This window comes from Chinchilla lanigera, unplaced genomic scaffold (assembly GCF_000276665.1).
Source record: "Chinchilla lanigera isolate Chin_1 unplaced genomic scaffold, ChiLan1.0 scaffold00123, whole genome shotgun sequence".
In the NCBI taxonomy this organism is placed as follows: Eukaryota; Metazoa; Chordata; class Mammalia; order Rodentia; family Chinchillidae; genus Chinchilla; species Chinchilla lanigera.
In genome coordinates, this window is record NW_004955524.1 from 1,435,541 (window position 1) to 1,452,499 (window position 16,959).

The 16,959-nt window shown below is 63.7% G+C and overlaps 1 pseudogene; it reads right to left on the minus strand.

The window, feature by feature from the left end:
- Nucleotides 1-9,682: 9,682 nt before the first annotated feature.
- Nucleotides 9,683-11,922, minus strand: LOC102022532 (annotated as a pseudogene).
- Between the last annotated feature and the right edge of the window lie 5,037 nt (nucleotides 11,923-16,959).

A 16,959-nucleotide genomic window follows, 5' to 3' on the forward strand; every position in this document is an offset into this window, starting at 1 on the left:
CCCCTCTGTGAGCCAGGGCCGCCCCCGGCCCCGCCGCCCCGCGCGTGCCCCTGCCCACAGGGTTTCGCATCCTGCCCGCGGGCTGCGACTTGGGGAAGCCAGGGCAGCTTTTGGACAACGGAAGACCCTCAAGCCTGCCAGAAACCCTGCGCGTTCGAGGGTTCTGCTCTCAGGCCCTTGGGGCGCAGCCTCCAGGCGGTCCCCGGAAGCAGAAGGGGCGCCCGGCTCACTGGCCGGCTTCCCTCACCGTGTCCGCACTAGGCACCCTGCCCCACCTCCTGCCTAGAACCTGCCATGGCTCCCCGTGCCAGGGCGTCCATCCTCAGCTGCCTCACAGGAGCCCTGCGGGCGCGCGGGCCTGCACTCCTGGACATCCGGGCTTGCACGCATTTGCTTTGTGTTAAAACATCCCCAAATTTTCAGTCCTTCTGAGAGCCCTCCCTCCCCGTTAGAGCAGCTCGGGGCTGTGGGGCACAAACCACAGACCCTCAGCTTGCCAGGCCGTCGCACCCTGCCGGGAGAAGCCTCGCAGAAAACCAGCCCCGCCCCTGCACCCCCAGGTCAGCTCCTGCGCCTGTGGGGCCGCAGCTCCCGGCTTGGCCCTGCCTGGGTGTCCTGCCTCGTCCTCACAGCTGGGGCCCAGGAGCAGCGTCCTCCTCCCAGACACGGTTCCGAAGGCCGTGCACTCCAGCCTGCCAGACGGTGCTGCGGCTGACTGCCCGTGCTGTGCGCATGCGCACACGTGTGTGTGCAGGTGCTGGTGCGCGCTTGTGCACTCTTCCCTTTGAGGTGCTGAGGATGGACCCCAGGCAAGTGCTCACCCCTGAGCGGCACCCCTGCCCTCTTTTGCTCTTGTAGCATTTTGCTTTGAGACAGCCTCGCACTGTGTTGCCCAGGCTGGGGTCGAATTTGTGATCCGCCTGCCTCAGCCTCCCAAGCAGCTGGACGACAGGAGTAGCTGGGATGACAAGCGTGTGCCACCATGCCTGGCCCAGAGCAGATCCCTGCAAGGGCCCTGCCCCAGGGGCCCGCGGTCCTGACCTTTCCCTATGGGGCCTGCGGAGCCCTGATGTGCCCCACGGGGTCCCTAGCTTGGGACAGCTGGTCTGGCTCAGCCATGGGGCGAGGACGGGGCCCAGCCCAGGGCTGGCGGCACTTCAGGGCCTCCAGGGTCTGACTGGGGGGCAGGGAGCCCAAAGCCGGACTCCAGATCCTCGGGTGTGAGCCGTGCCTCTGGCCTGATTCCCCATCTGGAGAAGGGAAGTGAGCCTGCAGCTCCCTGACCCCACCAGCAGCTTTCCTCCTGACCGATTCTTAAAGATGCCTGGACTTGTGATCCCAGCTCTGCGGGGCTGAGGCAAGAGGACCGAAAGTTCCAGCCCAGGGCCGGGCGTGGTGGCGCACGCCTATGATCCCAGCTCTCGGGAGGCTGAGGCAGGAGGATCATTGTGAGTTTGAGAGCAGCCTGGGCTACAAAGTGAGCTCAAGGCCAGCCTGAACTGCATAGTGAGACCATGTTTCAAAAAAAAAAGAAAGTTCCAGCCCAGTCTGGACAACTTAGGAGCTTAGTAAGACCCTGCCTCAAACTTTAAAAAAAAAAAAAAAAAGGGCTGGAATGTAGCTCAGTGGGAAGGCCCTGGGTTCGACCCCCAGGATAGCAAAAAAAAAGAAAAGAAGGAAGTAAAATGTGCCAGGCACATGCCTGGAGTCTTGGTCTAGAAGGGTAAACCGAGTCCTCAGAAGAGGAAAGGCCTTGCCTGGGGACAGGTGCAGTTTGAGCCCCTGTGTGGCCAAGTAATTCCTGAGTTGGGGGTGGGGCTCCCTGGGGTCCCCAGTCCTTGTCCTGCTGGCCCCAGGGGCCTGGCTGCAGAGTGCTGTAGGAGGTTTGTTGAGTGAATCAGTGACAGCAGCCTTGGTGGTATGAGTAACAGGACCAACGGACAAGTCTCTTTCTTCCGCCCACTCCCGTGCGCAAAGCCTGCCTGGCCCGCGGGCCTCGGTTTCCCCTCCGGAGGAGTGCTGGAGAACCCTGGAGCACAGGCTGTTTCAGTCCCTGTGCTGGGGCCCTCCGGGCAGGCTGAGGCAGGACGTGGGGTCGGAGGCCAGCGGGGCGGATGTCCCTGTCTGGCGAGGGAGGCAGGAAGCGGCCAGGCCGGGCCTCTGCCTTGGGTCCCTGAGGGCCGCTTTCTATGCCAGTGGAGGCACTCGAGGTAAACGGATCCCCATGGGGACCGACCATTGGCACCGTGCGGCTCAGGCTCCGGGACCTGGGGCTTCGCGCTTGGCCCCCAGAAGGTACCACTAAGCCTGGATTGGAGCCCACGTCTCCCCTAGCAGCGGGTTAATTAAAAAAACAAATCCAGCTGGAGGCGGGAATTGTTGCCACCTCTCTCGCTGCACGGGGCGGGGGGCCGAGGCTTTCAGGGATCTTCCCATTCAAGCTTGTGCTTACTCAGGAAATGACGCCGTATCAGTCACTCACACCTTAGTGAGAGTTAGAGCCATAAACTTGCTCATCTCTGACTCCCCAACTAAGCCTTTCACCATGAGGGTAAATGACGGATACGAGCTGGCAGTCCAGGGCCTGGCATGGGAGGGGCCCTGGAAGGAGTGTCCGAGGCGGGGAGCAGCAGGGCGGAGCTGGCCCACGTCACAGGACACTGGGGGTGAGAGCGCCGTCTGGGCGGGCGGGTGGGGCCGGAAGTGATCACAGCGTGGAGGGCACCGAGTGTGCCGCACAGTCCCCCGCGACTTACCCCCTCCTGCAGGCCGCCCGGAGGTGACCGGTCACCGTCCTGGGCCCCGGGTTCATCGGAGGCTGGGAGCCCCTCTTTCCAGCCTGCTCCGCCCCAGCCAGGGCGTGTGTTCTGACCCAGCCAGCTCCATTGCCGGCCCCGGCTGGGGCCTCCTGGGCCCCCAGCTCCTGGTGCCGGGTGACGAGTGGCCTCCTGCCCTGCTGGGGACAGCGCCTCCCGTCCCATCCCTTGAGCTTGGCATGCGGTCCGAGCCCGCTGCACAGGACACAGGGACAGGGACCTGGGGTCCTGGCTCCTCCCCCGGGCCCGACAGTGCCACACGCTGCACGGCCACCTTCCTGGGCCTGACGCACAAGCACGGGGTCCCGCATGTGCGTGCATGCGTACACGCACACCGACTCACAGCGGTGGAAGCCCCCCTGCCACAATCCCCAAACACACGGCCCCGGGCACGCGCACACACGCACACGCGCACATACTCAGCTACCGCGGAGCCAACTGCTGCCCGAGACGCGTCACACCACGGACTCACGTGCGGCGACCTTCCCACCCGCCCTGCTGCTCCTTGCACACTCACCTCCGAGTCGTGCCCGGCCGACCCACACTCACACGCCCAGGGCACACGCACAGACACGCCCACACGTACACAGCAGGGCTCACCCACCCAGCGACTAACACGGGCACACGGCAGGGCACGCGAGCACACGCAGGCTCACACGAGCCCACAGGGACTCACAGCCGCGGGCACGCACGGACACGCGGACCCCAGCGGGCACACAGGCGGCGCCCTCGCCCGCGCGGCCTCACCTGGCGGCACCTGTCCTCGGCGGCCTTCTTGTCGGCCTCGGCCTGCTCGGCGCGGTCCATGGCGCTCTCCCGGTCCAGCCTGAGCGTCTGCATCTTCCTCCTGATGGCCTCCATGGCGGCGGGGGCCCTGGGTGGCAGCGGCGGGCACGGGCGGCCGGGTCCTTATAGGCAGCGGCGGGCGAGGGTTGGAGCGGGCCCAGCAGGCCGGCTGTCACTTGCCCAGCCGGCTCTCGGCCCGCGCCTTGCTTGGGCCTGGGATTTCCCAAAGGGGAGAAAAGCAGACAGGCGAGCGGTGTCCGCCTGGAACCTGGTGACGCAGGCCTGGGCCTGCGGGCAGGGCTGGGCGCTGTGCTGGGGCGCGGTCCCCCCCGCCGGGCGCTGGGGAGAAGGGAGGTACGCGGGCGCAGGGGCCCCATCCCTTCTCCTCCCGGCGGGCCGTGGTCACCGCCCAGCCCTGGGGTGAGGCTGCTCTTCCCCGCGGCCCTCTGCTGTCTCTCTGTCCTTGGGCCTCTGTCTCCTCCTGCGTCCCGCAGGTCCCTGTCTCTATCTCTGTCTCTCTCTCTCTCTGTCTCTGTCTGTCTGTGTCTCTGTCCGCCTCTGTCCTCTCACCATCTTCTCTCTCCCCCCCCGCCATCTTGGTCTGTTTTGGGGAGACCTGGGCCCTGTCCTGCCTGTGTCTACAGTCCTTTCCCGGAGCGGGGAAGGTGCTTGTGAGACAAAGTGCGCCGGTCCACCACCCCGCACCCACCCCGCACCCTACACACAGATACTCCCACATTCACTCTTCTGCCTAGGAGACTTCTATTCACCCTTCAAAGCCAGAGCAGACGGCCCCTCGTCTGGGAAGCCCTCCTGGATTCCTACACACAGCGGGGACCCCATGCCTTCTCTGTGGGGTGGGGACAGGCAGAGAGGCCGTGAGGGAGCTGGGCTCAGGACGCTGGGTGTGGCCAGCCTGGAGCCCGGGAGCCAGGGTAGACGTGGCGTCCTGCTCTTCTGGCCGTGCCTGGCCCTGTGTGTCCTTTATGCAGCTCCTCTTCTGATGGCCAGGGCCTGGAAGGCTCCAGAAGCTCCTGCGTGGTCCAGCCCTGGTGTTGGGTGGTAGGCTGGCACCCAGGGCCTCGTGCATGCCGGGCTCTCCCTCTGTAGAAAGGAAGCTGGGGCCCACGGCTGAGTGGGGCCCTGGACTCCGAGGTCCTGTCACCCTCCCCCCCTCCCAAGTTGAGTCCCTGTGGCCCAGATGCCGCCGTCCTGTACCCGCAGCCCCCAGAGACGCCGAGCCCGCCTCTCGGTGGCGGCTAAGTCAGGGCTGGCATCGCCCTGACGCGGATCCGTCCCACAGGACGCGGGTGGCCTGGCCTTGGGGGCAGTGGATCTCGGCCTGGAGGTGGTGTCAGCTGCAGTGTCCCCACCCCTGCCAGTCTCCTTTGCTCCGGGCCCCACGGGGGGACAGTGCCAGCTGGCATCCATGGCCAGGCACCCAGGGTCACCTGCAGTCCTGGCACTGGGGACCCTGCCGCCTGCGGCCGGGTGAGAGGCTGCCGGAAGGGCCGGGGACATAGCTCAGTGGCATAAGCACTTGCCTGGCAAGCCTGAGGTCATGAGTTTGATTCCTGGTATCAAAAAAAAAAAAAAAAAGAGAGGCTGCCGGAAGCTGCTATTTGTATCTCCAGCCTGCCCCTGGGGACAGATGGGCACACAGGCAGAGCCCTGTCCCCACCAGGACAAGACTCAGGGCATTTACAGAGCACCCACGCATGCCAGGCTCCCGAGGGCTTAGGGATGTGGTGGTGGGCAGGACCCAGCCCAGGAGCCACACGGAGGCCAGGGCAGTGACTGGGGGGGACTGCATTTCAGGAGCTCATATTGCTGTCTCAGGGCTGTCCAAAAGTAGACCCTGAGGTGACGATTCAAGGGCGAGCTGGGCACGGGGTGCACACCTGTCATCCCTGCATGCTGGGAGGCTGAGGCAGGAGGGTTGCTAGTTGGAGCCCAGTCTGGAGAGCTTGGTGACTTCGTGAGACCCAGTCTCAAAATAAAAAGTGACAAGGGCTGGGGGTGCAGCTCAGTGAGAAGGTCCTGGGCTCCCTTGCTGAAGAAAGCAAAACACTGAAGGGGGTGCTGGGGATTTAGCTCAGCGGCACAGCGCCTGCCTGGCAAGCGCAAGGTCGCGAGTTCGATTCCCGGTACTGGAAAAAAAAAAACCAAAAACCAAAAAAGAAAAACACTGAAGGATGAGCCAGTGGCTTGGGAGGCCAGGGGAGTCCAGCTGGGGGAAGTGAGGGTGGGGCCCGCGTCAGGACCGAGTCTGGGGCAGCGGGCACAGAGCTGCCAGCACCTCTGGGAAGGGCGGCAGAGTTCCTGCCATACCCGTCCCGCCGCTTTGCCGCTGCTCGCGGGCGGTGCTGAGGAAGGCAGCCCGGGGGCGGGGCGTGGGCTCCTCCCAGCACTGGGGGAGGCTGGCGCAGGAGGGTCACAGGGTCAAGTCTGTCCTGGGCAGCTTAGCAACTTCCTGAGGCGGGCTCAGAAAATGAAAAACGGGCTGGGGGTGCAGCTCGGTTCAGTCCCCAGTACCCAGAACAAAGACAGACAAATAAAAATGAAAAAAAGAAGCCCGGGCGTGGTGGCACACGCCTGTAATCCCAGCACTCGGGACGCTGAGGCAGGAGGATCGTTGTGAGTTTGAGGCCAGCCTGGGCTACAAAGTGAGCTCAAGGCCAGCCTGAACTGCAGAGTGAGACTCTGTCTGAAAAAGACAAGAGAAAAAAAGCAGTTGACCGTTGCTGGTCAAGTCAGTGCAGGCTCCCGGAGGGGTGGCCCCTGGGGTGAAGGCTGAAGGTGGAGGTGGGGTCGCATGTGTAGAGGGGGGGGGAGGGTGGTGACCACACCCCCTGGGGGGGGCAGAGCCAGGGATGCCAAGCACAGGGTGGGACGGCTTCCCCAACTGACTCTTGGGTTTGAGGCCGGGAGAGGTGGGAACCACGGCCCCCAAGGGGCGGGCAGAGGAGCCCACAGAAGCTAAGCCTTCACCATTCAGGCTCCAGCAGCAAAAGCGGCGTCCAGGTCACTCAGACCGCCTGTGGCTGAATCCTGAGCCTGTCTGCTTCTAGGATTGAGAAACCTCTTTGCCGCTCTTATTTAATTTATTTATTTTGATTTTTTGAAACAGGGTCTCCCTGTGTAGCCCAGGCTGGCCTTAAACTCACAGCAGTCCTCCTGCCTCAGCCTCTTAAGTGCTGGGCTTACAGGCGTGCATCACCACGCCCGGCTTCCGCCCTTATTTATTAAGAATGACTTGGTGGCCGCTCCTGGTGGCGCATGCCTGTGATCCCAGCACTTAGGAGGCTGAGGTAGAAGGATGGGAGACTGGAGCCCAGCCCGGGCAACTTAGTACTTACAAAGACGCTGTCTCAAAATAAGCAAAGAGGGCTCGGGGGCCGCACAGGTCAGCAAAGGAAAATAAAAACCGCACCGCAATCCCCTCAGCCTGCTGCGACACGCGTGGTCCAGGGGCCTGCGATGAGCGTCAGGTCACGTGTGTGGGGTGGCGTCCCGAGCTCTGGGGCCCCTCGGCTGTGGCAGTCATCTGGAGCCCAGCCGGCCGCGAGGGTGGAGGAGCCTCAAGTCCTCGGCGCGAGGGGCGTTTCCTTGTGCTTGTGGGAATAGCACACAGCGAAGACTATCAATAATTAATTTCTGGAACTTTCCGCTTAGTATGTTGGACCGTAAGGGGGGAGGGAGGCCTGCAGTGTGACCAGCGTACGGACATGCCAGTGTCACAGCGCTGGTGGAGAAGTAAGCTGGGGGGCAGTGGGCTCCCCGCTGCGGTGTGGGGATGCCCCCAGAAGCACGTGTTGGAAACTGGGTCCCTGAGTGACCGCACGAGGTGTGGGGGCCTCCGGAGCCGAGGTGGGCTGGGGAGGTGGGGGAGTTTGCTGAGAGAGAGGAAGGCGCCCAGAGGTGTCTTGCGGGGAGAGAGGGGTTATTGAGATGTTAACAGGAGAGGACCGGGTCAGCTGAGCTGTGTCAGTGGTAGGGTCCTGTGGGGCTGCTGGGCACGACCGTCGCCAGGAGATGCGTGGGCTGTCCAGTGGCCGGCTGGGCTAGTGAACACCTTGTGGGCGTGGCAGGCCGGACAGGATTTGGCAGAAGGTCTGTGAGCAGCGGGCCACAGAAGTCGCCAGAGAGAACAGCGGTATCCAGGGGCAGCGTCTGGGCCATGGCGCGCCACGGGGCTGTTGCGCACCGTTTTCCACAGGAGAACATTGACGTTAGGCTGCCTCGCGGGCACGGGGTGGTCCGGGGCACCGACTGCGTGCAGACGGGAAGGCAGCCGTTACAGCGAGGAGCAGAGTGGCCGAGCCCTGCAGAGTTCGGCTCTCAGCGCGGCCTGCCCCGGGGGCTGGACCAGGGCTGCAGGGTTTAATGTTCGCCCTGCTGGGTTTTGGTTTGTTTGGTTCCATCCCCGTCCCGTTCCTCCCTTTCGGAGTGGGAGCGTTTCCCTCGTGGGTTGTACGGCGGCAGCGTTTAACCCTCTCTTGACTTTCGAGAGTTCGCCTGAGTCTCAGAGGAGGCTGTGCACCTGGACCCTTCAGCCGTGCTGGGCCTGTTAGGCCCTCGGTGGCTCTTAGACACGGACCACGTGCACCCTGGCTGGCTGCATTTTGCGTAGAGATATGTACGCGTGTTTTGGGGGCCGGGAGGGGAATGCCATGGTTTCGACCAAGGGTGGACCCCAGAGCCTCACCTGTTTTGAAGGTGACTGCGCTGAGGGGTGGGGAAGCTGACCTGCTGGGAGCGCTCTTCCTCTGCGATGGCTTCGGCCATGCTGCTCTGTCCTGGAGGCCGCTGACCGGGGACTAAACCCACGTGACCCTGTCCTCTGAGTCGCGGGTGTCGGGGGTGTGTCCCAGCGCTGAAGGTGACTAAGACGGCAGCTCCCACAGGTGACACTAGTCCCAGCATCCACAGCTGACGTCCACCCAGACATCCCGGTCCTCCGCTGCGTACCGCGTGCCTTTGACTTGGCGAGAGTCTTGGGGACACAGAGCACGGGGACACGGTGCTAAACGCCCTGGCTTTCCTCAAGGGTGATACAGCGCTAAGGAGAGATGATGACGCTGCAAGGGTCAGGAACCGATTACCGTGGAAGTGGGCTTGCTCCTGTGAGAGTGGGCTCATCCCAAAAGTGAGGAAGCCAACCCCCTTCTCTCCTCTCCCTCCTGCCCTTCCTTCTTCCACATGATGCAGCGGAAAGGCTCTTGTGATGATGCAGGCGCTGGCTCCTCCATCTTGGACCTCCTGACCTCCAGAACCTCGAGCAAATCCATCTGTGTTGGGCCTCCCAGGGTGTGGTGTTTTGACACAGTCACTTTGGCAAGCTCATGTAGCATGCTGGCCACTTATTGCAACAGACACAGAAGTGGTATCAGAAGTGGGGGGCTGCCTTTGTGAAAATGGACCAAAACACCGGTGGCGTCAGTGTAATGGCTTGAAGCAAGGACCCCAATACTGCAGGATGCATTCTGGTGACACTGGCTACACTAAGGGACATTTGGTGACACCGCGATGTATGACAACCTGAAAGACTGACCACGTGTCTGGCAAGCCTGGGTATCTGGAAAGATGAGAAAGAAGGCAGTCACCCTATTCTGCTTTCAGCAGAGTTTCGAGAAATGCAGGAACTGGCCACCTCGTGGGATTGTAGGTATTGCAAGGGCAGAGGCGCCACCAGCTCCCTGTCCCCTAAGCCGTGGAAACGGGGCTCTTGGCTCCTTCCCAGGCCGCTGTCTCTGACGGCCTCAGGGTGATCTCTCTTGCCTGAGGGTGATGAAGATGTGCCAGCTCACGGGTCCAATGCTGAAGATTAAATAGATGTCAGACTTCCGGCAGGAAGAGAGCCTGGGTTGTCGTTTCTAGCAGTGTGACACAGTGAACCGCCCAGGCCGCATGCTTGCCAAGATTTTCAAAAAGTGATGTGCAAGAAACAATTCTGTCTGAAGAAGCTTAGGGCTCTTGTGTGTGTGACAGTACTGGGAGTTGACCGCGCAGCCTTTACACTGAGCTCCATCCACAGCCCTTTTTATTTTTGTATTTTGAGACAGCGTCTTGCTAATTTGCTAAGCTGCCCCGGGCTGGGCTGAATTTGTGATCCTCCTGCCTCAGCTTCCCAGAGTGCTGGGATCAAAGGTGCGCACCACCGCGCCTGGCCCCAAGCTTATGACTTTTGAGCTTTTTGGTTGTAAGTCTCTTTGTTGTAGCAGCTGACCTTGAACCTCAACGCAAAGCAGGACTTGAATCCCAGTCTCACTGGTTCCCGGCGCCTTCTACCCCTCACATGTTCTCCAGGCTGGAGCGTAAGCGGTGCAAGGTCAGGGCCTTTGTTTGTCCCTTCCTGTGTCCCCAGCCCTTACAAGACATCGGAATCAGTGGTCCCCAGCCTTTTGGGGCCCAGGAGCCAGTTTCGTGGAAGACAACTTTCCTGTGGACCACAGATTGGGGTGGTTGGAGGGTGATTGAAAGGGTGTGCAGCCCAGGTCTCTCCCAGGCCGTTCCCAGCAGCGTCTCAGGTGCTGATGCCGCTGACCTGACGGGATGTGGAGGTCAGGCCGGGGTGGGCGGCTGGGGTCCCAGAGCACGCGTCCCCCTCACCCGTGCTCACCGCCCGCCGCACGGCCCTGCTCTCGGGGGACCTGGGTCTGAGGTGTGATGAACGAGCCTGAAACAGCAGCTGGAAGAACCAAGCCTAAATGACCCGAGAGCAGCACACTTGAGGTCGGGGCCTGCACGGCAGGCGGGCGTCTGTGGGGACCCTGCCCCCGGCCCGCTGTCGCTTCGCGAGAACCGGCTTCCTGCGCGGGGCGCCCCCTGGGTCTCTGCTGCACAGGCTGTAGGTAAAGGGGTTCGGCGTGGGGGTGGCCACGCTGTACATCACTGCTGCCGCTGCGTCCTGCCGGGCCGTGTGGCGGATGTGGGGCTGAAATACCCCCATGAGGGTCCCGTAGCACAGGGACACCACGGACAGGCGGGAGCCGCGGGCGCAGACGGCCTTGCGCTTGCCCCCTGCCGACGAGACCCGCGGCACGGCGGCAAAGACGTGTGCAGGAGAGAAAGATGCCCACGCAGGGCGTGACGGCGGGCAGGGCGCCCACGGAGGAGACTAGCTCCTTGCTGAGGGACGCGTCTGAGCGGGCCGCTTCGGCAGGGGCTGAGGTCGCAGAAGCGGGGGGCCCTGCTGGTGCAGAAAGACAGGCGGGTCAGCAGCACAGTGGGCGTCAGGGCGTCCCAAAGGCGGTGGCCCAGGATGCAGCCACCAGCAGGCCACACAGCCGGGCGTGGCAGGTGGCCGTAGCTGCCAGTGCCGGCCAAGCAGATGAAGAACATCCGGGTGAGGCAGCCGGCGCCGGGGATGCGCATGTCCTGACACGCGGCCGGACGGCGCCTTGGGGTGGTGGTGGAGGTGAAGGTCCACGCAGGCCACGTTGGCCCGGAAGAAGAACAGGGGGTGTGCAGCTGGGCATGGGCGGCCGTGGCCGGGACGATGAGCAGGTTCCCTGGCCCCGTGACCAGGTACAGCTCAGGAGGAGGACGAGCAGGAGCCGCGCTGCCCAGGGTCCTGGGAGAGGCCGAGGAGCAGAAATGCACCCGGGGGAGCTGGCCCCTTCCACGCTGCGGTGGGGAACAGGGCGGAGGGGGTGCTGTCCGCGGTGCTGACTGGCCCCCACCAGTGAACGCCCCGGGGCAGCACCACCCGCCCCCAGCCCACTGCCCGCACCCTGGCCACCGCTTTCTCCACACCTGGGTCTCCGGCCACACCACGGAGTGGGGCCCGGGAGTCGGATCCCCAGGAGTGTCCCTTGGCTGGTGTCGGACACAGCTTGTCAGACTCCCTGGCCTCCCCCCTCCTGGGGGGTGTCCTGCAGTCTCTTGGGGAACCCTAGAGGGTCATCCCTCGGTTGCCTGAGCAGCTGCCCACCCACACCCAGTCTCCCAGTGCTATCACAAGTTCCCCAAGTCTGGTTACGGCAGGAGGAGGGGGTTGGTTCAGCTCACAGCCCCGGAGCTCGGAGGACGCCGTGCCGGCACGGGCTGGGGGCTGGCGGCAGGCGGCTCACGGTGGCGGGCACGTGCGTGGAGAGGTCACAGGCGGGACAGGAAGGCGGAGTGCAGAGATGCCAGCTTTCTCCTCCGCCATCGCCTCCTTACGGAGCTAGCTGGAGCCCTGTGAGAGCTGCATTCGTTCCTGCCGAGGGCAGTGCGCCCACGGTCACTGAGCAGCTCCAAGCGGGGTTCATCTCTTTGCCTTTTCTTCCCGTGATACTGGAGGTTGAACCAGGGACTGCACACTGAGCTACATGCCCAGGCCTTTCTATTTTCCACTTTCGGGCAGGGTCTTGCTAAGTCCCTAAATTACACTGGCTGGGCTGGAGCTTGCAATCCTCCTGCCTCAGCCTCCCAGAGGGCTGGGATGCCAGGCGCGAGGTGTGCCCAGCTGGCCCCACCCCTGAAAGTCCCGCAGCCTCGAAACATCACACAGCGAGCCCCAAGTTTCCAACTTGTGCCTCTCTGGGGGTCCGGCTCACACTGCCTCGGAGCCACGGCCCTCCCGTCCACGCCGTCCACACCGTCCACGCTCGGATCCTTGACTCAGAACTGCTCGGAGGAGAGCGCAGGCTGCAAGAACTTTGCATGTCCTTCCCTCGCTGACAGAATCCCTTCTTCGACCCAGCCCCTCCAGCCCTGTGCCTGTTCTGTCCCCGAAGACCCCTGTCCTCGAATGCCAGGGGCACCGTGACACCTGCTGCTGGCCGGGCCTGGCGTCTGGTCGGCGAGCGCCGAGGCGACCGTCCTACTGCTGAGCCCAGGAACGTTCGGCACAGGCCGGCCGACAACCCTCCGGAGACGCGTGAGCATTAACACTGAAAGGCAGGCGTGGCTCAGTATTCGGGCTGCCCTGGGCCGTACGCTTCTCAGCGGCCCGGGCGGTGGCGAGCGCACCCGCGGGACTTCCCGCGCTGTTGGCCGGTTCGCCGTGTGTGGCGCGGCTGTCACACCCTTGGCACAGGCAGCGGGGATCGTTGCCCTCTGATCCCAAGGCTGCTTCTGGCTCACTCACTCAAGATTGGCGTGGGTTTTTGTGTCAGCGATGAGCGTGCGATGAAGTTCAGGAGTCTCTGGTGGGACAGGAAGGGGAGTGTGCGGAAGCTGAGCCCCAGGGCCAGGACGCTGCGGCGCGGGGCGGGTGGGGCGGACAACGAGAGAGGAAGTGGCGTCCACAGCACGCTGCACCGGGCCAGCTGGCCAGCTGAGGCCGGCAGGAACCAGGAAGCCTGCGACAGATCTGCAGAGGTATGTGTGCGGCTTACCGTGAGATGGAGCACATTTGCACTTTTGGAATGAAAAAACAAAAATTGTAAGACAAAAATATGGCAGCATAAAGTAATGGGTGTTGTAAGTATTGGCTACAAATCCTGTTCAAAGCTGTTCATTGTGGGCTGGGCATCAGGGCCCACACCTGTGATCCCAGAACTCGGGGGGCCAGGGGGCTGAGGCAGGAGGGTTGCCACAAGTTCGAGGCCGGCCTGGGTTATGTAGTGAGACCCTGTCTCCAAAAAAAGCTGTCACTGCAATTCAGATTGAGAATAATGCTGCATGGGAGGACAGCGCTTTCCTCACGATCCCCTGAGGGGATCCATGTGGCAGCGGGAGAGCCAGGCACGGGGGGCACCCTCATCACTCCAGACTCCAGGAGGCTGAGGCAGGAGGATGACGAGTTTGAGCCCAGCCTGGGCAGTTTAGGAACTTAGCAACAAGACCCTGTCTCAAAAAACTAAAACACGAATACCGAGAAACCCCACAAACCTTCCGTGGCCCACGACGACTGTGGTGTTTATGGGCGCGGTGTGACGGTTCCGCCCAGGCGCACATGTGTGACGCTGGGGCCCGGGAGAGCCGGGACGGCGGCCGCACTGACTCGGCTCAGGCAGTGCTCGAGGTCCTTCCAGCACCCAGACTTTGGAGTCGCCGCCGCGCCGTCCCCCACACCCGGCCCTCCGTTCCCGAGCGGCGCCGCCCGCATGCGTCCCGGCCTGTCTGGCCCCCTCCTCTTCCTCCTCCAGTTCACTCTGGAATCTCCCAGCCGCACCCGACTGGCTCCCCTCCTCCCCCGCCGGCCAGGAGGCGAAGCTGTGCCGCCCCGCTCTGCGGCACCCCTGGAAGTGGCCAGCCCTCGGGTCTCACCCCCTGCAGACTCTGGCCCTCGCTGTCAGGCCCCAGGGCCTCACACCGGCCACAGCCCCGCCCGGGCCTCCTTCCGCACCCGCTGCCCCTGACGCGCAGCCCCCGGCCCGCGAGGGGCTCCCCCGGAGATGGATTTGCTCTGTCCTTCGCCCACCCGCCTCTCTCCGGTGTCCTTCTGTGCCCTCCGCCCGGCGCGTCTGCACGCGGTCACGCTCCGTGCAAGTTCATCGACTGCTTCCCCGCTCCCTCAGTGTAGCCAGGCGGTGACAGGATTGTGAGCCGGTGACGAAGACCGGGCCCCAAGCCAGCCGTGCAGAGACGCCGCCAGGCCGCTCGGGACCTCCCGGGACAAATGAAAAGATGTGCGCGTGCCTGTCATCTCTGCTACTCAGGAGGCTGAGGCAGGAAAAGCTCAGGTTTGAGCCCAGCCTGGGCAGCTTAGGAAGGCCCTAGCTCAAAATTAAAATAAGAAAAAAGAGGCCCAGGGATATAGCTCAGTGGCCAGCCTTGGGTTAATTCCTAGTACCCAAAATGACCCACAAACATCAGAAAAACCACAAAAACATCATCCCAGGCAGAGGGAAAATCATTGCAGAAGGATGTGCACAGAATCACCTCACACGAAGCTTGGAAACACACAGCCCGGCCCGGCCGCTGTCCTCTGCATCTGGGGAGGGACGGTTCCGGCCCCTCCAGGGGTGCTGAGTCCGGGCGTTCTGTGAAGGGCACACCGTTCCGGCCTGGTGACCGCTGATGCCAGTGCCCGGCCCGAGACCGCGCCGCTTCCAGCCGAGGTCGCCAGAGAAGAGGTCGGCGCCCTGGGAGAGGAGAGGGCTCGGGGCCTTGCCGCAGCCCCTGGGGTGGCGAGCAGGGTGTGCAGGAGAGCATCGGTGCTGGGCGCTGCAGGACGGCCGGACGTCAGGGAGCAAGAGGTGGACAGGTGGGGACGCAGACGGAGCCACGGAGGGACGGACGCTGGCTGGCGGGCAGTGGGCGGGACACGAGTGACAGGCGGTCACGGACACAGACGGGCAGGGTGGGGACGCCGGGCACGGGGCAGCGCAGTCCACTCGGGAGTGCAGCCTTGTCCTCTGTGCTTTCTTGATGCCCGAAATGTCACGAGCACACACACGCGAACCCACGCACACTCACACACACACACACGTGCACACTCACACTGGGCTTTGTCCCCCGAGCTGCAAGGAAAACACAAGGCAACGGAACACCTGGCCCCAACAGGAGCGAGTGTCCGCGCGGGGCCTCGGTCTGAGAGTTTGGGGACAAGCAGCCAGGCACGGTGGCTCACGCCTGCCACCCACCACTCTGGGAGGCTGAGGCAGGAGGTTCCCAAGTCCCAGCCCGGCTAGGGCCACTCAGTGACTCCGTGAGCCGCTGTCCGGCGGGTTAGTGATACAGACCCGTCTGCTTCTCCCGGCAGGGTCACCGTGTCCCTTCAGGCCCCCTCAGGGTGCAGACACCTCCCGGGCTCCTCCTGCACTGAGCCTGTCCCGGGGCCCACACGTTAGGTCCCCGAGCTCTGCACCCACCCAGCTGCCTCCTCCTCCGTGCCTGGCTTGAGCGGCCCAGGCGAGCCCTTGCCCGGCTTCCCAGGTGCCTCCTGCACCCTGAGCCTCGGTGTGGAGCTGCGCGTGTCCTGAGGCTCAGCCCGCCGAGGCCGGCCTGACCTGCCGGGGAAGTGGAAGGCCTGAGGAGCCTCCGCCATCGGCCGCCGCTGCCTGCCATGTTCCCGGGCCCTGCTGATCCCTGCTCAGTGCCGGGGATGGGACCCACACTGAGCTGCGTCCCCAGCTCCTTTCGTTTATTTTTTGTTTTGAGACAGAGTTTTGCTAAGTCACTAAGTTGCCCAGGGTGAGCTGGAACTTGGGTTCCTCCTGCCTCAGCCTCCCAGAGTGCTGGCAGTATCAACAACTAAATTAGAACTATGATGTGCAGTCAGACAGGCTGGGCCCTCCGGGAGTCACTGCAGAGGGAGAGAACACGGCACAGCTGTGGCCGGAGGCGCATCTGTTGGAGGCCGGGCCTCAAGATAAACTCGGAAGGACCAGGCCTCGCACCTCCCGGGGGACAAGTGCTAACGCCGCTCCAGGGCAGTCGGGTAGGCACGGTGCCCCAGGCGGGTGGCCGGGCCCTGCTGACCCATCCCTCCGAAAGAGGGCCTTGTTGTCCCCAGTCACGGGCTCTGTGACCCGCTCCCCCCATCCGTGTGGCGGGAGCGGTGCGCCTGGAATCTTATCGCTCAATCACGGCCCGGTGCGCATCGCACCCGCCTGGAGACCGCGCCACGTGAAACTGCGCTGGGTGTGGGCTCGTGCGCGCCCGCTGGGGCCCCAGGCGGGCGCCCTGTGCGGCTCCTGTCGCAGAGCTCTGGCCAAGGTGGGCACCCTGCAGGGCGCTCTCGCCGGTGCCCGTTTGCCTGTTTTCTTGTTTGGATCTGGAACAAAGCCCGGGGAGGTGCAGCCCGTCCCAGCCGCACAGCCAACGCCATCTCCCGCACACCGCTGAGGCCCCGGCCAGACCCGCAGCCAGGGTCCCAGGCTGCAGCGACAGGGTCGTGTCTCTCCTCCGTCACACAAAGGAGCGCGCCCCAGCCGGGACCCCGGGGCCCATTAGGACCCCGGCTAATTGTGCTCCTCTGGCTGTGCCCCTGCCAGGTGTCGGGGGACTGAGGGCCACCGGACATGGAGCGGGCACCCTGCAGGGCCCGGGGCGACGCCCTCAGCCTTCCTGGCCCCTCACAGCGCCCACTTAGTATTTTCATCCCGTCTGGAGTGGGCACCCTGTGGCGGAATCCCCCGTATGTTCACATGAGTGTGCGCATATGGCATTTGCATGGCATCCGTGCCAAGGGCACCTGGCTGTTAGCACAGTGCACAACCTGAGCCGCTGTTCAGCCCCCCCACCTCAGCTTCCAGGACGCATTCCCCGCCCTGCTCCACCTGGGCCCTGGCTTTGTCCAGCCACAAACCGGGGCTCTGTGCTTGGAGCCTTGGGCAGGGCCGGGCGCAGGCTCCGGGAGACTGGGCTGCCGTGAACCGGTGAGTTCAGACAGGAAGCCGGAGCTGCGTTCGCTCCTGAAGCTGGACCAGGCAGATCCGGAGCTGGGGGCTGGAATATGAGGACGCCCCCCAAACCAAGT